The sequence below is a fragment of the Leopardus geoffroyi genome, chromosome C1 (assembly GCF_018350155.1).
Source record: "Leopardus geoffroyi isolate Oge1 chromosome C1, O.geoffroyi_Oge1_pat1.0, whole genome shotgun sequence".
NCBI lineage: Eukaryota > Metazoa > Chordata > Mammalia > Carnivora > Felidae > Leopardus > Leopardus geoffroyi.
In genome coordinates, this window is record NC_059328.1 from 198104704 (window position 1) to 198127198 (window position 22495).

The following is a 22495-nucleotide window of genomic DNA, read 5'->3' on the forward strand; positions in this document are numbered from 1 at the left end:
TGTACAGGCTGTATCCCCAGAGCCTAGAACAGTATTTGGCACATAACAGGGGCTCAGTAAACATTGAATAAATGAATAAAATAATGTGTCACTTTCTAAGGATGACTTTGTTGGGACCCTCATTTGAGTGGCTGGATTTCCCACTGCAGATGGATTTGCGTTTATTTTATGAGTCTGGAAGATTTTAAGATTGTGTTAAAAAGGGGTTTGCTTTTTTTTTTTCTTCTTCTTTCCCCCAGCTTCCTTTAGAGATTTGGACACTGTTTCTCTTACTCACTTGTTCAGAGCCAATCAATGTCACCCTTTAGTCTGCCAAAGTGGTTGCTGAGTGATGAGGCATTTCATCCCTCTGGGAGCTTAAGATACTGCCTATGCAGCATGTACAGTTGCTGCTGGCTATGAGTGAAAATCTGAGATTGATCAAGCCAGAATCCCCTATAAGGGAGCATAGGCAAGGAACATTCTGACTCTGGGTCAGCTCAGAGGGCCTTTCAAGTCTTCCCTTCAATACTCACATGGATTTTTTTAGTGCTCATGAAAGCAACGCACCCCAGAGGGTTTGCATCAAATACACTGAAGGATTCCCACAGAGCTTCAACCGCAACTCTGCAGAGAGAGAACTTGGTCTCTCTGGTGACGAACCTCATCATATACTTTTACAACTTAATTTCTAATAAAATATTATTTGAACCAAGAGAAAAATCCCTTGTGAGTTTTACTGTTAGCGCTGGAGCAGTAAAGAACTCCTTTTTTTTCCCCTCTCATTAATGTGATTATTCATGATTTAGAACCAATATAATGATTACCTAGCAATGTGGTGGTCTTAGTCTGCTCAGGCTACTGTAACACATACCATAGATTGGGTGGCTTAAAGAAGAGAATTTATTTCTCACTATTCTAAAGCCTAGGTAGTCCAAGATCTAGGTCCCCATAGATTTGGTTCCTGGTGAGACCCTGCTTCCTGGCTTGTAGATAGCCACCTTCTGACTGTGTTCATAGGGCTTTTCCTCACTGCATGCCAGTTGAAAGAGAGGAGAAGAGATCTGTCATCTTGTAAAAGCACTAATCTCATCATGAGGGTCCCACATTCATGACCAAATCTAACCCTAATTACTTCCCAAAGGTCTTACCTCCAAATACCATCACATTTGGGGTTAGGGCTTCAATACATGAATGAAGGGGAGGTGGTTATGAACATTTAGTTCATACCCATGGCTAAGAGCTTTAAAGCCAGTAATCTGGATTCAAATCTTGTTGACATAATTACTAACAAATTGTATTTAGACCAGTAATTCAACTTTTCTAAGCCATAGTTGTTTCTGTTTTGTTTTTTGTTTTGTTTTTTTTGTTTGTTTGTTTTTTAATCTGTAAAATGGATAGTCAACTACTTCAGTGAAGTCGTATTGGTATAGTACTTAGCAAATTGTCTCTATAGAGTAAAAGTTCAGATGGTAGTTATCATTTTTAACTTTTAAATACCTCCCTTTACCTTCTGTAATCACTGAAAATATTCAGGAAAGTATTCTGCTTACAGTGAAATAACCCATAGTTTTTATTTCTGATTTATAATGTATTAAAATGTAAAATACATCCTCTCCCAAAGGAAAATGGCTTTATCGGTTTCTAAGTTCTTCTTTTAAAGTGCTAATTTTCATATTACATAGGAAATTCAGCAAGTATTATCTTATAAAAAGAAATATTAGTGTAAAAATTCTACTTTACACTTAAATACTATAGTTTATTTTTATCACTCTAACATGAAAGTAGAGAGTGAGTATGTTCTGACAAATATATTTTTTTTTCCCTTATGTGAAGAGCCTAGCTAAGTTCTAGGCATATGGTAGAGGATTAAGAAATGTTGACTTTATCTCCCCCCAGCATCTATGTAAACTTCAACATAAAGTCCATAACAAACACGTTAGCATTTTAATTTTTTTAATATTAGTTTCTAGTTTTAACAATATTATCTCTTTGTTCATTTGCCTGACTTCTACGATTTCTAAGTCAGACAGTAAGAACTATGATTATGTACGTTCTGTTACCCACAATGGTCCCTTTAAATTGTTAATCGCTGTTCTGTCACTCTTTTGCCAAAATAAATGTTCACTGTCTGCCATGATTCAGTCATTTATTAATTAGGGCAATATTATTAAGCAACTGCTGTGTACCAGGCACTGCTCTAGGTGGTGGACATATAGAAATAAGACAGATAAGGTCTCTTCCCCGAAAGCAAATTAAACTCTAGTGTGGAATGACAGATAGTAAGCACACAAACAACCAAGACAACTTCAGATTTTCAAGAGTGTTAGAAACCAAGACTAAAGAATAATAAAAAAGGGTAGTATACATTCCTTCGTTTGTAATGTTTTTTTGTGTGTTTGTTTGTTTAGAGAGATGGAGGGGCAGAGAGAGAGAATCTCAAGCAGGCTCCGACCTGTCAGCACAGAGCCCTACTCAGGGCTCAAACTCCTGAACCATGAGATCATGACCTGAGACAAAATCAGGAGTTGGACACTTAACTGATTGAGCCACCCAGGTGGCCCTATAATCCTTTAGATAGCTGGTCAGGGGAAGCTTCCCAGAAGGTGGTGTCATCTGAGCCAAAATTTGAACTGAAGTAACAAGTCAGGTAAAAAGCCAAAGAAGAGGACTGCATTGAGGGGTAGAGCAAACCTAAGATCTTGGACAGTAGATAAGAACAGTTTAGCATGTTCAAAGGCCGATGATTAGACCAGAGGAGTTGGGAGCATAATGAGTAATTTGGGTGGGAAAGATGGGTGAGTATGCAGGGACCAGATAAAATAGGGTTATATAATCTAGATTTTGTTAAAATTCAACCAGAAGCCAAAAAAGGTTTTCAAGAAGTAGAGAAGTGACATATTCTACTACATATTAAAATGATAAATTTGGTAATTTGGTGCTTAATCTGCTGCAGAGAACAAAAGTGAAAGCTAGGAGCCCACGTTGGTGACTATTTCCATAATCCAGGCTAGAGGTGATGATAGTTTCACCATAGTAATAATAGTAGAGATAAAGGGAGAAAGCACAGACTCCTACCTAGATTTTCAACTTGAGCAAATGAGAAATTGGTGGAGGTGGGAAGGTAAGAACATGTTTTAACAAGATGGGAAGTTACCAGGAGTTCTCTGTTACGTTTGTTTATAATATACAAGTAGAAATGTAAACTACATTGTTGAATATGGGTCAAAGATAAAGACCCATTTAGGAGCTATTGGCATCTACGTGGAATGTGAATTTCCTGGGCTAGGAGAAAGTATAGCTAAGAGTGGATGTCTGATCAACCTCTGGAGCACTGCAATACTTAGAGGTCTCTCTTGAAAGAGAGAACTAGCAAAGAACAGGGAGGGAGCACTAAGAAGTAGGAGAAAAACCAAAGAAATGTCTTTGATAAATAAAAATGATTGCTAGCAATTCCTGTGCCAAATACTTTTTAAATTTCCTTCATCTAATTTAATCCTCAATTTCAAGAGGTAGATGCTGTTATTACCTATTTAGAGGCAGAGATACCAAGGCACAGTGGGGTTATCATTTTACCCAAATTCACACAGCTCATAAGGCCTAGATCTAGGACTCAAAGCTATCTAATTCCAAAGGCCATATTCTTAACTAGGACCTGATATTGGCTCTTTGACTTGCACATGAAAACTAGCTTTCCTATCTTCTTTAAAATTATGTATATGTCAAATGTCACTGGGATGCAAGACGACAGGAAAGTTGGATTTGTAACACAGAGATAAGTTGTTTCAGTGGAGATAGCTTTTTCAGTGGAACATTGGTAATGGAAGATGGATAGATGGGGCTTTCCCAGAAAGTAGGAAGTGGAAACCACAGTGTTAGATGTCTCTTATGCAAAGTTCTGTTGCAAAGCAGAACAAAAATTGGGGCTGCAGATAGAAAGGGATTTGGAACTCAAGGGAGCTGGCTAGGTGGTCTAGAAAGCAGACTACAAGGTGGAGATAAAAACACTAGAGATTTATGGGGATAAGCCCTCTGAAGGATAATGAGGAGGGAGCAGGTAAGTGAGGAAAGCCTCTATCTAGATAATGACATGGGTCTCACTCATGTGAAAGGAGAGGGGAAAGGAAAGAGGGATTAAGTGGGAAGAGACTGTAGGTGCAGCTCTGAGGAGCCTCAGTTAGCCTAGTTGGAGTCAGTTAGCCTAGCCTCAGTCAGAAAGATTACCCATAGAGTCATGAAGCAGAATGGCAAGGATTTAGGAGACCTGTGGTGCTCAGTCATTGGGTAGCATTATCTGAGAAGAGGCTTGCCTTGGCCTATATGTGGTGAGTCCCAAAAAGTGCTACAGCTGTAGGTGGTAAACTAATTGAGCTTCTTATAGATGATCAGTAAGACCTTTCTTAAAGACAAACCTTAGTGGCAAACCTCCATGGCCAACACATTAGGTTGTTTTGTGTATGGGCTTTATGATATTTTTGTACTGGTGGAAATCTAAGTATAACAGATAACTACTTAAAATTTATAAAAAGTAGAATGGGACTTAACTTTGTATATTGATGCCTCTAACACCAACATTCTGGACAAAAGAAAAGTTTATCCCAGTATTCATTAAATGGTACTGATAAAAGTATTTTTAAGCATATAACAATCATTATCCTAGGAACCATCTCAATGCATATCAAATCTGGTCATTCAACTCCTACGAGTCAATAGCAAAAAAAAAAAAAAAAAAAAAAAGGCAAAGGACCTGAACATAGTCCTCCAAAAAGGCATAAATGTCCAACTATGTAAAAATATGTTTAATATGTTTGAGAACATGAATCTGAGATATGCAAAGGAAAGCCATGATGAACTATCATTTTATACCTGTTAGAATGGCTATTATCAAAAATAAAAATGTTGGCAAAGATGTGGAGAAATCAGAACCCTTATATACTATTGGTAGGAATGTAAAACTTGTGCAGTCACTATGGGAAACAGTATGGAATTTTCTCAAAAAATTAAAACTTAGTTATTCAAAATAATAAAAATAAAAATCTTAAAGAGATACTTGTATTTCTATATTCACTGCAGCATTATTCATTATAGTTAAGATGTGGAATCAATCTAAATGACCATCAACAGATGAGTGGATAAAATGCAGTATATACGTTGGAATATTACTCAGCCTTAAATCCTGCTATATAGGACAGTACAGGTAAATTTTGAGGGAAGGACCTTATGCTAAATGAAATAATCCAGTCATAGAAAGACAAATACTTTATGGTTCCATTCATATGAGAAATCCTAAATAGTCAAATTTATAGAAACAGGGAGTAGAATGGTGGCTGCTAAGGCAAGAGAGGGGGAAAATAAGGAGTTGCTTTTTTTTTTTTTTTTTAATTTTTTTTTTTCAACGTTTATTTATTTTTGGGACAGAGAGAGACAGAGCATGAATGGGGGAGGGGCAGAGAGAGAGGGAGACACAGAATCAGAAACAGGCTCCAGGCTCTGAGCCATCAGCCCAGAGCCCGACGCGGGGCTCGAACTCACGGACCGCGAGATCGTGACCTGGCTGAAGTCGGACGCTTAACCGACTGCGCCACCCAGGCGCCCCAAGGAGTTGATTTTTAATGGGTATAAAGTGTCCATTGTATAAAACATTTAAAGATCTGTACAGTATAGAATCTATAGTCAACAAAACCATATTGTATTTAAAAATTTAAGAGGGTAGATCTCATGTTAAGTGTTCTTACTTACTTTAAACTACAGGTTTAAAGTATTTTTAAAAATCTGGATACTCTTGAACAAGCAAAGTGAAGGTTTATAAATCAGGGTTCCTCAGTTTGGGACCACCTGAATCCACGTGGCCTAAGACACAGGCTATGAGAGACAAAGTTCTGAAGTAGAGCATGCTCACAACCTTAATTCTCACATCTCAAATGTTTGGCCTCATCACATAATCAAACACTAACGTGCTGTTTCTTATGAGGATTTAATTTTATCTAAGCGCAAAAACAAGTGGTAAATAAGTAACTATCATCAAAAGATTTTTCTTACTGTGCCCATGAAATGGTGATATACTGAAAAGCCTGAGTGACAAGACACCAAGGCAAATTGTTTAAGAGGTTACTCAATTAAACTGTTCTTAAAAATATAGAAACCCTTGGGGCATCTGGGTGGCTCAGTCAGTTAAGTGTCTGACTCTTGATTTCGGCTCAAGTCATGATCTCACAGTTGGTGAGATGGAGCCCTGCATTGGCCTCTGTGCTGGCAGTACAGGGCCTGCTTGGGATTCTCTCTCTCTCTCTCTCTGCCCCTCCCCCATCCCTCTAAAAGAAAAAAAGAAAAATAAACATTAAAAAAATCTAGAAATACTTTTTCATACTGAAATGATAAAGCAAGCAACAAATACAAGTCAAAACAAATTGAGGCTTTAATTCTGTGCGAAGCACTAATCTTGTTGCCTGGCTTATTGGATATAAGGTCAATTGCATGGGCTGCAAAAAAAAAAAAAAAAAAAAAAAAAAAGTTAGGGATTCGTACTGTGTATTTTTTCACTGGGCTGAAAAACCAAGTGCCTTAGATTGATGTTATGAAACACACACATACACACTGCAAAATTTAAAGACCTTCACAGATTACCACAAAGCAGACAAGATTTTTCTATAGTAGATCAAAGTATCTATACATTTTTAAGTCCATACAGTGCTTGTGAAACAATAATCTATTCTGTCTCAGAGCTATTGAAGTCGAATAATGTTTGATGTACCAGTTGCTTGGGAATTGTTGGTGAAAATTACTCTAGTAATCTGAGGCAGCATTAAGGCAATAATATGGCAGGTATACAAAAATATTCACAGCTACTCTCTGTTCCCTGGGAATTTAGATGGCTAATCCCATATGATTAATAGTACTTGTTATGTACTGTAGAGGATGATTCCAAAACAATAGAAATCACCAAGGAATATTAAGAGGGAGTTAAAAATGAAGAGAACCTTGCTTTTCTGATGAAAATAGAGATGTTGGCAATCTTGATCAATGGTTGCCAATACCAAGTCCTCATCAAACCAATTCAGATGCTACTTTTGTTTAAGAACCTGACGATGAAGGAGTTTAAGTTGATTCAACTGCTTGTTTCCTAACAACACAATAATGATCCCAGTACAGATGACTGACTCCTGACTCTCTGTGTTGCTACAGATTGTTTAGCTGCTACCATGTATTGGAATTATTAGTAGTAGTTTTAATGGGGAAACAAGGAGGAAAAATTCTTGGGTATCATGGTTGCAGACACAAAATTTCTGCCTCTGTGCCCCTTAGAGAAAATTGACATTGCACACACTTGGAACAGCAATATTCTCCTTTTACTACTTTGTATTTGTGAGGGGATTTCCTTCCAGGAAGTGCAGGGAGCTAGGCATTCTGTCAAGCTCTAAGCAACACCATGAGTGTGAAGCAAGATAAAATAAGTCTCAGACTAGTAAATTAGGGACAATAACTCTGCAGAGCAAAACTGATTTTGTGTATTCAGGCAACAGGATTAAGTTAATGCCATAAGGTCTTTTTGTGAAAGGTAAACTTCTCCTGGCTGAAGAGAACAGCAATAATTATTCAAAATTCCTGAAGTAGGCCAACCATTTGACCAGAGGGCAAAGAAATCCTGCTTGACTGGCTTCCACTCGAAACCAGTGTCAAGTTCCTGACCTTATGAACTCCTCAGAACAATATTAGGTGGAAAAAGGAGGAGCTGTTCTCTTTAGCTTCTCTCTCTCTTAATTAGAGCAGGCAATGTGGTTATGTTTGTATTGGCACTCACAGATTATTTCTCAGAGGGAATCATTATATTTGATAATAGACTTTCATTCTTTACAAGTTGGATGATATTTTTCATTTCCCTTTTTTAAAATGATGGTATGCATTAAGGAAATCCTTTCTTTGCTTAAAATGAGTGGTGCTTGTAGGTGAACATGTACATTATTGTAGATGTACCCTAATAGTTTACTTTTAAGAAGATGTTAATTTGTTAGTGATCTATTGCATTTTCTAAGTGCTTTCTGAGTGGGACTGGTGACAATTGTCTCCAGAACTGGAAAAAAGTGAGAAATTGACCATCCAAAGTAGTGGCTCTTTAAATGAGATGTCACAGGGGTGGGTGCCTGGGTGGCTCAGACTGTTAAGCTCCAACTTTGGCTCAGGTCATACTCTTGCGGTCCATGAGTTCAAGCCCCACGTTGGGGTGTGTGCTGACATCTCAGAGCCTGGAGCCTGCTTCAGATTCTGTGTCTCCCCCCTCTCTCTCTGCCCCTCCCCCACGTGTCTCCCTCGTTCTCTCTCAAAAATAAACATTAAAAAAAATTTTTTTATTAAAGAAATAAATGTGAGATGTCACAGATCTCCTTGAAAATTAGATAACAACTAGAAAAATATATACTCTTGGGAGAAAAAAACTTTATATGCTCATAAAAACTTACATAGAATCTTGGGAATTTCAGGACCCCTTTGATATGCATCAATGGACCCTCACCACAAAGTTTATAAATATAAGCCCTGCATAATGAAGGGGTGGAGGGTCTTTATCAAGTTTTGGAAGACTTTGGATACTCCACCATACCTCAACCTATGGCTGAAGTCTTTGGGTCTTCCTACTTAGCTCCATTGCTCTGAGCTCTGCCATCAAGAAATATGGCTGGGTGGTTACTAGCAATGACTACATTCTTCATATGTACTGGTTATAAAGCAAATGTTTTACCCTATCTTTTTCTAAAGGTTGAATTCTTAAAACTTCAACCACAAACAATGCGTTGCAAAACTCACATAGAGCACTCAGGAGTTCACTTATGAGAAGACACACATGATTTCAAAACTGTCCCTAGCTGGGTGGTTTTGCAGTTGCCTCTATGAAATGTTCTGTCAATTTTAGTTTTGATCTTAGGGAAAACATGGCCACATCTTGATACATTCTCCATAATAAGCAGCTTAGATAATACTCCTACTCCTGAATTCAAAGATTAAAAGTATCTGGAGAAAGAACTAACTTCTTCCTTCTTGAGACATTCCCTCCAGGGCAGGCCGAAGGTGTACTGGGAAAAGCAGAAAAGGAAAGTTTATCATTTTTCTATCCATAGTATCCTGGGCTGTCAATTCAGCAGCTTTCACAAGAACTAAACCTGCTTTAAAAAGAGAGAGAGAGAGAGAGACAGAGAGAGAGAGAGAGAGAAGAGCTTGAAAGTGTTATGTACCATTAGCTATTCTGATTCTAGTCCATGCCAGGAAGCAAAGGTTCTTATTATACCATGTTCTATTTTTGATCTAATCCCTATCAACAGCCTGAAGTCTCAGCATGGTAATGCTGGGGAAATTCTTTGATGATAATTGGAAACTGCACTGCCTTACCCCATAAGTTATACAATCTGACTGTCACTAGGAGTGTCATTTGGGCTACAAAGAGCTAGGGATAAGAAAAGTGGGCTTCTGAAGTCTATGTGGAGGGTACTGTAGCAAGTAAGTCAGAGCCTCTTGGGAAAGTTCTCCCATTGGTTAGTTTGGGGATATAGAAAGAAGATGATGTGTGTTCCTACCCTGATATTTTAGAGCCTCAAGACAACCTGGTATACATCATTCAAATACCCTAACGGCACTACCTTTACTTTCTGTGAAAACAAGATATGGGAAGAAAAGTCACACTACACAGCAGTTATTGAAAACAGTTAAATATAACACCAGGCGTTAAAACCTGGTACCTTTTTGTCATGATAAAGATTGTAACAAGAACAGGAAATGGCACAGCACAAATCCGTTTGCATGATAATCATCTCATGAATGTAAAGAGCATAGGAAATGGAACAAATGTAACTCATTCCCTTCCCACCTTCAAAGTGTAACCTCCTTGTCCTAGTCACATGCCCTACTTATGGTCCTGAGTAAAGCACAAAGGAAATCAAAAGGCTGACTGACACTGGGGGAACAAAACAGCCTCCTCCTGTGTGTGTCTGTACGTATGTACGTGTGTGTGCGTGCATTCATCTTTCCCCCTCTGAACTCTGTTGCACTGCAGAATTCCTTATACACGATTCCCTACTTGGACCTGAGTAAGCAGTCAGACATGGGAGAAACAAAGCAAGTTAAAAACCAGAGTTATTTGGGAATGGGCACTCTCCTTACCACCATTCCTTGGGATGAGGAAACCCTGACCTTCCTGTAAGTAGAAGCAGGGAACAAACAAGGTGGCTGAATGACTTTCTTCCTTTGAGCCCTCATAGCTTGCTCATCTTAGTAAAGAAAATGCAGCTCTGCCTCCCGGTGTGTTCTCTCCCCTTTCTAAAGAGGTTGCAGCTTGACTAGGGCACATCTGAAAGCAGAAAGGTCTCAGGAACACAAGGAAGCCAGAACTTCTGGGGGTTAATCAGGCCAAGACAGAGTTGGTGCTTCAATCCCCAATTCCTCTTTGACCTAGCCAGGTTTTCCAGGAGGATCTGTTTCCCTTGGAAAGCTCTTTAAGTAATACTATGTGAAATTTATAATAAATCATCTTACCCCAAGATGACTGCTTCAGATATGAGAGGGAGTAGTGAGGAACGATGGCTGAATTTATCAGATAAATACTAGAGGAGATGAAAGCCAGATTGCCCGGGGTACTGTGCCCATACCACGCCTCAACCAAGTGTCACTCACTCTGCTCAGCTGGCTAATAATTTCTTACATGGCATCCAACTAGCTGCACTACACATTTTCTTCTACTGGGGATTTGTTCAGACAAGCAAGCCTGAGTGTACTTTCCATTTCAGGCATCCTGGATGCCAATCCCTTCCAGATGATATCCAAATTACCAAATGGCCCTGATTGGTTAATAAGGAATGCAGCAGTGTTCCTTACCCTGGTTATATGTCACTTGTTAAGTGATGTTGAGAGATTCCAGGTGATTTCACATCATAAGATTGTGATTGGTGGCCACCTTATCAGATCCCATGAAAAAGGTTTCTGTGAGGCACATCCGTTTCCTAAGTATCCTATCTTGATTCCCAAAACAGATTACCTTGGAATTGTGTTTACAAAGAAAAGAATGAAGCCCTAAATTTCAAATGGCCTAAAATTAAAGTAGATTATAAGCACTGAAAAATGATCATTTGGGAACAATCCTATGTGGAAAAAAAGTGTATACTGGAAAACTGTCTAAGTAGTTTCTAATTTCTAATGCATTCCTAGGGGTTTTTAACTGATTGTATGTGATTGTGGTCAATCAGAACAATGGGTCTATTAAAAAACAGTATCTATATCTATATACAGATATAGATATAGATATAGATACAGATATAGATATAGATATATATTTAAGCAGTCTACAGTGATCTTTTAAAAGGTGATATGATTGGGGTAACTAGAATGTAGGTCAAATTATCAAACCGATATACATCCTCTAAATTTTTATCTTACCATTTTTGTCCTTTTTCATTCCTAAATAACCAGCTTCTATGTATACCTTTGCAGCATAACTATTTCTTTGCATTCTTTCCCTCTTCTGTGGAAGACATCATGAATGTTTAGAAAGAAAACTAAAGAGCAGGATGAAGAGGCAGAACTCACTAGCTGAGTAGCCTAGGGGCAATCCTGGGGCATTTCTGAGCCTCAGTTCTCTGATTTGGAAAGTGAAGAAATGGGTCTACTTGATATCCAAGGTCCCTTCTAGCTCTGAAATCTAAGGGACACTGAGTTTTTATGAAATCTAAGCCCATGACATAGCCATCACCCATATTTGTTGTTGATACTGTTCTGTGGATTTTTGATGAACGTCACAGTGAATGTCTTTTTTTTTTTTTTAAGGAGGGCATTACCTCCTCTCTGTGAATATTCAAGCTCTGTGTCTCCTATTTCTTGCATATAGCTCTTTATCTTCACGGGTGAAAGGTACTTACTTGCCTTCAGTGTGTATTTGTTTGCTCAGGGTCTATTTTTAAGGAATTAAGACATGAGAATAGGAAAGAAAATTACGGAGTGAGTTATATGGAAATTTTGCAAAGCACAAAATGGACCTATGGTGGAGACAAGGAGGAGGATGGATGGGTTTTTTAGTTAGGACATTGTATATAAATCTCCAAAGTAAGAGAATTACATTTTTAACAACTGCAATTGGATGAATGAATGAATGAGTTTGTGAACATGAAGCTCTGAACTGTATTTGGTGAGGAGACTTTTGACTTCTGCTAACTCCTTGGATCCCAGTTTTACATCAAAGAATAATAAATCTTTCTCTGAGTTTATAATTAGAGAATATTAGAAATAATTTTCCAATTCTGAAGCATGAACTGCAACCACCTTTCCTACTATAGAGTAATGCCATCTCTACATAATCTTGAAATACCCCTAAATGGAGCTATCCAACTGCCAGGGATGCCACTATTCTCTGCCATCTGCTCTGTTCCAGCACTCTCTTGAGTAACCCAAGTCTGTTTCAAAGCCTTTCACACTGTGGAACCAGAGATAAGAATTGTCTTAAGCTTGCACAGACAATAAATACTGACCACAGCAAGGTGCCATTTCCCATCCCAGAAGTGGTGTCAACTGAAAAGGGAACTTTCTTTGATCTTATCCAGGGACTTCATGCCATTTTAAGTTACTCCATTTTGGCATTCTGTTTCACAATTCTACAGTCATCTTGGTTGGTTTATTTAAACACGTGAAGTCACTGTATTTCAAGTTCTCACCTCAACAAATTAACTGGGAATTCAAAGCACTCATCTTGTGGTGTGCAAGGATATAGAGAAACTGCCTTGAGTGCAAAGACAAACTGGTAACAAGATGTCATCTCTATTAGTAGCTCGTGACTAGCATGCCTCTCTGTGAATCAAGTGATATCTTCTAATAAGACTTTAGACGTCTGATTTTATCCTAAGTTGGGCTCTGGTGCCAAGATGCCTTTGGCTAAACTAATAAACTGGTGATCAAGCAGATCTGATTTTATTACTGAAGATTAAGAAGGCTATGAAAAAAGCAAACCAAACACTACAAGATATAACGCTACTGCCTAGTACAGAAATAACAACTAAGAGGCTAACAGGATACAAAAAAACAAAAAACAAAAAACGTAAAACACAATTCTCCCAAAGATTGTATTTTCACTGCCCTACTTGCCAAAGATAATCAGAACCCAGAAGAGAAATGCACCTAAAACAACACAGGATAACAAAATAGAGTACATACAATAATGCCGAGTATCTTATTCCTATACATTTGGTAATCTGTACCCATCCGTTAGAAAGATAGGAGACCAAATTAGTGGAGGTGGTGACGAGAGAGCTGCGACAAATAGAAGGTTAGTGTTGGCCATCTCGACTGTGGACCTATGCACCTGGTCATAGGTCAACATAGGTTATATTTATGACACATAAAATAGGTTGAAATGTTGCTCATATTCATGCATTTGCGCTATGGGGAGAAGCCTACGGTATGTGTTATAGGCAAGTCTGAGATAGTCTGATAAAACTCAAAACATGGTCATATTCACACGTTTGTATGTAACATATCTCAACTCCTTTTAAGCTAGGGAAAAGAGTGCATTGGTTAAGTTGGAACCAAATGTACAATGTTATCTTTGAAAACGGCCCGAGGGATCCATTTGCCTTTACTAAAATGAGAAAGGCTCTATGAATAAAGTAGATTTTTATCTGAGTATTGAAGAAAGTTTAGAAATGCATGTAGATGAGAACATGGTTAAAGGTTTATAGCCAAGTCATGGAGAAGCAAGTAGGAAAAACAGGGAGAAATGGAACAGTAGCTAGGTATGACAATGGGAATATTGATAGATGACCTCAAAAACCCAATTCAGGCACTTGAGGGATTTTCAGAGAAGAATTATATGATTCCGGCAATGGAAACCAGTAAGTAGCATTGAGATGAACATACCTCCAGAGAAGAGGATCTTGAATATTAATGGTGAACCAATAAACAGTAACTAAAACCACAATCAGCATAAAATAACAACATAGGGTAAATACAATAACTCTGACATTATTAGGGAATGGAATTTGCTGGAGCCTGACATCTCTGAATATTCTAGGACTAGGAAAGACAGCTGCTAGGGGTCAAAGGCTGGCTTTGTCTACAGTTAACTAAATGAAGTGTTCTTCCTCTCTTTTTCCTTTTCTCCCCTACATATTTGGAAATGGATTTTATTCTGATTTTAAATAAGTAAAATATGACATGCAAAATAATAATATGTAATATGTCCTATTTTTTTCTGATGCCAGAAGAACTTCAATTTCTTGGAATGTCTATTATTATTAAAAATGTTAATAGGGATGAGCAGGGAGAGTGCAGAAGAATGATTAACAATTATACAGCATCTTCAGTGTTGGGAACCATGCAAGGGGCTCTATATATGTCTTCCTGTATATTCTGTGTAGATATTCCAGTTTATATCTTCTTTTTTTTAAAAGAAATACTGCATATTATATATGATATTCATCCACTTATTGAAGGAAGGAATGATTCAGGACAAAACCCAGTGTGAAATGGCAGCTGCATGGGAATGGCAGTTTTAAGAAAAAATTAGGAATTTAGGGGGTTTTTTTGGACAAGTTTAGCACTAAGCTATATAGGTGGATATCTAGATAGTGATTTTATGAAACAACAAAAAAGAAAAAAGGATCTAGCAAAGGAAGAATCTTATACTGTTATAACTAGAAAGTTCCAGACATACATGGTTAGATTTTAGAAGAAAGTTCGGACAGAAAAGCTAGGATTTTGAATCGTTTGCTACAGTTCTGAAACATTACTGCAATTTTAATCTAATCCTATTTCCATGGGGTGATGAGCAAATTTTGTGGACGATTAGGAATCTTGAGCAATATTAGTATAGATGCAAGATAATCTTAAGCAAGACCCATATTTCTGTAATAACTGGAAAAGCTAGGTCTTAAGACATCTTGATTGGAAGACTCACTAGTTATAAAGGAATTTTCAGTCCACAAATATTAAGTGCATAGGTGTGTAGGTCACTATGCACATTCCCAAAGGTGCCTCAAGTTGAAAACACGAAAATGCATTTTCTCTAAGATGTTTTTGCATTAAGATTGAAGATAGTTACTGCAGATGAGAAATGCTAGTGCGTTAATTCCATTCTTTTTTAGCCCTTTTTGTGGGGTCTGTTTATGGAGCACCTAGGATTAGATAAGACAGCAATTGCAAGTTGTGTTAAGTGAGTAAGAAATGTCTGCTGTTTTTCAAATTAAACGTGAGCCCAACATTGTCAGGTATTGCACCTGAAAAAAAATCAATTTCTACCTAATATTACATTTTATTTTGTCTTCAGTAATAAACTGAATTAGAATTTCTTAGATTGCTAAGTAAAGTTACAAAAAAAGGAAAAGAGAAAAAATTAAGTATGTGATGGTGTTTTACTCTTTGTAGAGCAGTTTTTATATATTGCCCATTTTTTTTTTATAACAGAATAAAAACTACGGTAATGAGTGTGTAAGCAGGAAATTCCCTGAAAGGAAGGCTGCAGAGGAATAGGTGTTTACCAAAGTATTCTACATTCTGTGTTAGAATCAGTGGGAAAAAAATGTAAGGAAACTCTGTAGTTATTTCTAGTAACATCAAATGATATATTGTGTTGAGAATCTCAAGGCATATTTATGCAACCAATATAATTCTGTCAAAAATAAAACCCTAAACTGAGAATACTCAAAACTACAAATGGCATCTGAAACAGGAAAATGGCTCTGTAGAAAATTTCTGAAAAACCTGATCAAGCATTATTAATGCTTAGCGCAGTTGGATGGAAAGTCCTTTAAGTTTTTCCTTACTATAATGCATCTTATTATCTTTTCAGTGATATTTCTCATAGTGCTTTCAAGTTTAATTGAGCTTAAATATACCATATGTAAGCATATAATTCATGATTTAGAAATGCAGAGAAGCAGAAGTTCACAAATTATGGAGAGAATAGAATATCACTTGGCATTTAGATGAAATGTTTTCCCTCAGTGTACTTTCAAATCCATTACCCTGTTTTATTTTAACAACATTCCTAGAATATGGGTAATTTGGCCTTTAGCATTATTCACGTTTTACTGTAGAAAATGAGCTTACTACCCGCCCAAGGAGAGTAATATAGAATTTGTATTCAGACTACAACCCTATCACCTTGATGTTCTTTCCAGGAAAACTTGCTGCCTTTCAGAAGTAGAAGCAGGATGGACTTCAACCAAAAGTTGGAGATGACCCTGAAAAGAAGAAATTATCTTAAAAAAGAGAGATAGTTGGCTTGGCAAGTGAAGATAGTGCAGTTTCATAATCCTTTGGGTTGGTTTGGTCAGCATTTGTAATCTAACCCCTCACTGATGTTTTGGAGAAATAACATTTTCTCTTATGGTTTTTTTGTACATATTATCTGCTTTCAAAAGTATTCTTTACCATATTATATCAAAAAGAAGCTTTAAAATAATTTGAATTGCAATGGATTATGATACGAATTGCTCCTGACTCCTACCCTGCTCTTTTTCCCTAAAATCACCATTTTTATCACTTCCAATCTGGAGGTGTATAGCATTTGACAAAATAAGGTGGCTATATTTGTAATATCTCCTCTGTCCTTAGAAATATTGCCTGTGTATGCCACAACTTCTAAATGGCTGTGTCCTGTGATTTTATACTATCTTTTATAAAGCAATGATCATTATGCCAGTTAAGATGGATGCTATTGTAAAAGAGTTCTTTCCTAGGAACTTTTGCTATAGCTCCTCTCAGTCTTTATTTCTGTAGAGGAAAAAAAAATGGCTTGTTCATTAAAAAAAAAATATGTTTTAACGTCAAAAATTGGTGAGGCTGAGTTCCCTGGCTGGCTCAGTGGGAAGAGCATGTGACTCTTGATGTTGGGGCCATGAGTTTGAGCCCCATGTTGAGTGAGATGACTAAAAATAAATAAACCTTAAAAAAACTGGTGAGGCATAGTGTATCTTACCAATTTTTAAGAGCTATGCTATATTTTGTATATAGATATATAAGCCTCCCTAGTGAGAGTTATACTAAAATTTCAATGGCAAAACTTGTTATTTCTGTTACTAAAGCGTCAATTCATTGTTTAAGATCAAAAAAATTATTGCTACTTAAGATGTTAAACAAACAAATCCTCCTCAACCAGTTACTGAGTTACTGAATTTTCCTCAATTTTTAAAGTAACCCAGGTGAGTTAAAACTAAGCTAAGCATAAAGACAGTGAACCTTACAGTTGAGTTCTAAACTGCCTTTCAAAATTATTATCCACAGCAAGGTTTTAAGTACTTGAAGTGTAAGGGGTAGTGTGGTACCTTATATTTTCGTCAGTCCAATATCATTTACTACAATACCAGACAAAATAATAGGTGTTCTACAAATGTCTGACTGTTTTAAAAACACATGCTTGTATCATTTACCTCGTCCTTGCCTTCTTAAATGGTTTATTTTGCCAAAGCACTCTGATGGGAAATTATTTCAGTGTTTGTCAATTAAAACATTTAAAAATTAAACACTGAGTTTCAGAGGAAAGGAAGATGCCAGAACTGGCCAATAAGAATAAGTGAGAATTCTGAAATAATGAAAGGGTGCAGCAGGAACAGCAACAGTCAGTTTTACGCTTGTGAGGAAATGATGAGTGGGAAATTTGTGACACCTGACTAGAAATCAATGCTCCTGGAAGGTGATATAATAGCTTTGAGCTGGAAAAAAAAAAAAAGTACAGGGGAAATCAAAGCTGACACGGTGAAACTGCACAGAAAGAAGTGGGTAGAATAATGACAATGTCAAGCAACTAATGGATCTAATGAGGCACAACGCGATGGTGCTAAAGATCTCATGTCTTCTGAAACAACTAGTTAATTTAGCTGACTAATTTGCTTACTCACCTTTTCTAGTTAATCTCTAAGGAACACCATGATGGTCCTCTTCTATTATATTTTGTATCATTTCTCACAGAATCCTCAACATGATGATTAATATTAGAAAGGTTACCCTTGAAAAAAAAGAAGTAAGTGTTAAAATAAGGCCTTTAAGTTCCTAATTAACGTGATAATCCTCTAACTCCAAAAGAATTCCCAAAGTTGCTTTTCTGTTGGAGAAAATACACAGGACAGAGAAATGAAAGTAAAATGTGCACCTGTACCTTTTCTGGCTCCAAAAGAACTAATTGAAATGTGGTAATTTGTACTCTGTTAAGAGAAGAAAGCATCTTATCTAATGTGAAAGGTCTGCATTTGTGCTATCTTCTCTTTACGTTAAATCATTCCCAGACTCCTGTTTTGGTTGGAAGGAGACTTGTCAATAGCTTCCTTTGCTGTCTTCTGTTTTGGAAATAGTGGGTGCAGGTGTAGAGGTGACTAAAAGAGAGGACGCCTGGGTGGCTCAGTTGACTTGAGCTCAGCTCATGATCTCCTGGTTTGTGAGTTTGAGCCCCGCATCAGGCTCTGTGCTGACAGCTCAGAGCCTGGAGCCTGCTTCAGATTCTGTCTCCCTTTCTTTCCCGGCCCCTCCCCTGCTTGTGCTCTGTCTCTCTGTCTCTCAAAAATAAACAAGCGTTAAAAAAAAAAAAAAAAAAGGGGCGCCTGGGTGGCGCAGTCGGTTAAGCGTCCGACTTCAGCCAGGTCACGATCTCGCGGTCCGTGAGTTCGAGCCCCGCGTCGGGCTCTGGGCTGATGGCTCAGAGCCTGGAGCCTGTTTCCGATTCTGTGTCTCCCTCTCTCTGCCCCTCCCCCGTTCATGCTCTGTCTCTCTCTGTCCCAAAGGTAGATAAACGTTGAAAAAAGGAAAAAAAAAAAAAAAGTTAAAAAAAAAAAAAAAAAAAAAAAAAAGAAAAGAAAAGAAAAAGAAGTGACTAAAAAAGAACACTAATTGAAAAGGATTCCAAAGACTTTTGGGCCCTGCCAAGCAAACCTTAAAATTGCAGTAGAGTTAATTGTTTTCAAGATAGCAGTCAGTGCCTTTCTCTGAAACTGATTTAACTTGGCTAGAGGATAAGCATCTCTTTTGGTGAGTTAAAGGGTCTCAAAATACAAGAGATGTTTTATCTTGGATAAGCTGATAATTTGTCCTACTTAAGCAAGTAAATGCAAATTTCCTTGTAAAATTCAGCGCTCATTAGCTCATAATTAGGGTAATAAATCTGGAATCACCAAACAGATCAGTGAAAACATCATAGTGTTAATGTGAGAGTGAGCTGATCCTGTAGGAACCAGTGGAGAGTCTGCAGAAATCTATTCAAATTCTGAATGCAACACTACATGTAATTATCATAAATTTAACCCCCAGGAAGAAGAGGAGGGAACAAAGGCTGGAAGAGGGGGGGCGGGCCCGGGCACGAAGACACTTTAAGTCCATGTGAAAACTGAAACCTCTAAATGCATTTCTTCACATAGAGAATTCTTACACTTGAGAACTATCTTTCAGTGGGTCTTTCACACAAATTTTCATACATGAACATTTTTGCAAGTAAGCTTTTATGATGCTGCTGGGGGAAACCAGTGGCCTGGAGGTACTAGCAATTAGTCAGAATTCACATAGTGAGTCAAAATATCATGTCAAGAAGAAAGCCCAGTACGGGACTCTGCAGAGCAGAAAGCCCACACTACACCCTTAGTATACAGAATTCTGGGGTGGACAGATAATTACTCTAGAGATGAGAGAGAACTGAAAAGTCGCAGGAAATCAAGCAATTCTGCTTTTTTTTTTTTTTTCTGTTAACACAAAAATGCTAATTCTGTGCAGCTTATTGTACGCTTATAACATACCTCTTGTTCCACTTGGTTCTCAGATTGTCTGCAAATATGTCCCCTCATCCCTTAAAGCTCATATTTATTAACTGATACCAGTCTAAAACATGCTTGTACATGCTTTGTATTTTCTGTTCATTTTCTGTTTGCGTTCCACCCAACTTGTTCATTTTCCTCATCATTCAAGATTTAGAAAAGGTTGATTCATGTCAGTCCCACATCATGTAGATTGACTAAAACTAACTTCAAGATTAGGGTAGACCTATCTTCTCTGTAGAACAATCTGGAATTGCCCTTAGACTCCTTTGACATGTATTTGTCTGAATCCATGGGACGCTTAACTGAATTTCTTTGTGTTCCTACTGAGACAAGTGGTATGTTAGATTCTGACTCTTTCCAATCTTAGCTGAGGAAACATAATGGACTTTCCAGTGATTTATTTACTCCAAACAAGTTGCTACCACTGAACTGGAAATTCTTCTTCAATTATCCGTTTGGGTCTGATTTGGGATTAAAATGCAGAATTTTAGCCAAGATGAAACTATTAGCAATTTAGAAAACTAGAAATACATGTCCTGTCTTTGAAAAGAGAACACAAAATGCCAAATAAGCAAATATGACATCTATTTATATTTGTCCCTAGAAAGTAAGCTTCTGGAGAAAAGACCACAGTGGAATCGTAGTGTATGCTAGTGCATGAACAGGAAGATAGTCATCATGTAACATTAGCTAAAAGACCAAATGTGCATGATGGGTGCAGATATATTTTTATTTTGGATTTAACTCCTTAAAGGTCGCTGTTCTTCTGGCTGCAATTTAAAATACTTAGAACACAAATAAATGAGAACTAAATCCAGCCTCTTTAACGAATTGTTTTGGAACTTGAATTCTCTCCTCCAGTGCCTACATTTAATAAAATCAACTTAAGTGTTTCTTTGCTCCTTTCCCCTTTCTTTATTAAAGATGTGATTGGGGTGCCTGGGTGCAGTTAAGTGTCCGACTTCAGCTCAGGTCATGATCTTACAGTACGTGGGTTTGAGCCCCAAATCAGGCTCTGTGCTGACAGTTCAGAGCCTGGAGCCTGCTTCAGATCCTCTGCCCCTCCCCCCGCTCATGCTCACACGCTCGGTCTCTCTCTCAAAAAAAAAAAAAAAAAAAATTTAAAAAAGTGACTACTATCCTTGTGTGAACATTTAGCACGAATTTACATTTCACCAATGTATTCGTACCTTGCTTCTTGGCCTTTTAGCAAAGTCAAAACTTGTTGCCAAATGCTCGTGCACCACCTAGAAGCCTCCCAAACTATTGAATGACTCAGTTTTTCACACTGGCAGAAATACCCTGCCATTTTCCAAAATACAACTGCAAGCAGCATTTCTCCCTGCAGGACCACAGGCATCATCCGGTGTTAAAGAGCTTATGCCCAGACTTATATTTAACTAAACTGGAGGTGGGGGAGGAGGGCAAAAATATTTGTTTCAGAACTAATACAATGTAAAACTAATACAACTAATACAATGTAAAAGAACTGCCTTTAAATACTAAAGGCTAAGCCATACACCTAGAAGTATAAAGGGGATGGAAATAGTTTAGAATTTTTGTAGGTTGCTTGCTTGTGTTGCCAGGTTATGTTGTCAACATTGTTGCTAGGATGAAATGAGGGGCTGAATCCCGGAATTAGACCTCCTATCTCCCAAATACTCACCCCCATCTCAAGTTTTCTTTCCGATAGACTATTTTCCTATGATTTATTGTGTATCATAAGAGACAGCATATTGGGACCTTTTTCTAAATTTAGATGTTTCATATTTATTGTGGGGAACTTGGACAATGCAGTGAAGAATAATCCCTAGGCTTCTTGCAGATTTAATCAGTGGTTCCTTTTGTTATTTAAGACTGAAAATACTAAATGCATTGAATCTTTTTAGTTCAGTAAACAAAAACAACTACACAAAATTTGTCTTTAGATCTCATCCTCAATTCTATCCTCTTCTGGGATCTCAACTAAAAAACTTTCTGTCCCTCCCTCTCTCCTTTATACTTTTCTGTGAGCTGTGCTACTATCCCTGTGCTACTTTCTTCAGGGGGTTTGCAATTAAACACATCCTTCTGACCCGGGAATGTAAAGCTTTGTCCCTGTGACATTTCGGTTATTAATACTATGTTTTTCTTAAGAGACAGGCTCTGAAAGTAAACTTCATTAAATTTGTGATGGAGGAAGTGGTAGGAATTTTGTGCTCATCACCATGCTCTTTTTTTTGCACTGGGATAGTCAAGAGGCTGCTCCAATGGCAGCTGCAGCACACTCTTTTCCAGGAGGTTGTAGATAATAATGGGACTTAGAGGTGGTTTGATATTCTTCTAGTCAAAATTGAGACCAAGAACTCCTGGTGAATAAGCAGGGTCTTCTTCTGCTAAATCATGGCTTCCCTCTCTTCTTTTCTTGTCATGGTGCCCAGTGTCCTTCAGATACAAAAGCAGCTGGGAACATGTGGAATATGCATGTGTCCTACAAGCATAGGTCATGAGTTTCTCAAGGGAGAATGATTTTCTTTTTCATTTAGACCAATTCAGGAAAAATTTATAAGCCATTTAAAAAAATTCAACATTCAGTATAGCTTCATTTGGTCTTTTGTGAGAAGTATACTCACTCCACTTAGATTACCCACTTAATGTCAGTAGAAAAAACTGGAGCCACTTCTTAATTACTTAACATGTTGAGATTTTTCATAATACAGGACAATTTTCTAACTGCATCCTGAAAATAGGTCCTCTATTACATGGAAAAGTCAGGAAGA

The 22495-nt window shown here is 37.6% G+C and overlaps 1 long non-coding RNA gene across 1 annotated transcript in view; it reads right to left on the reverse strand.

The window, feature by feature from the left end:
• The window catches only part of LOC123599414, a 29896-nt gene extending 11520 nt beyond the window's left edge, over nt 1–18376 (reverse strand). Inside the window, exons 1-2 of the long non-coding RNA XR_006713142.1 lie at nt 17838–18376; nt 16102–16181 (exon numbers count right to left, since the gene is read on the reverse strand). This is a non-coding gene — a long non-coding RNA (uncharacterized LOC123599414). The remainder of the gene's footprint in view (nt 1–16101; nt 16182–17837) is intronic.
• Between the last annotated feature and the right edge of the window lie 4119 nt (nt 18377–22495).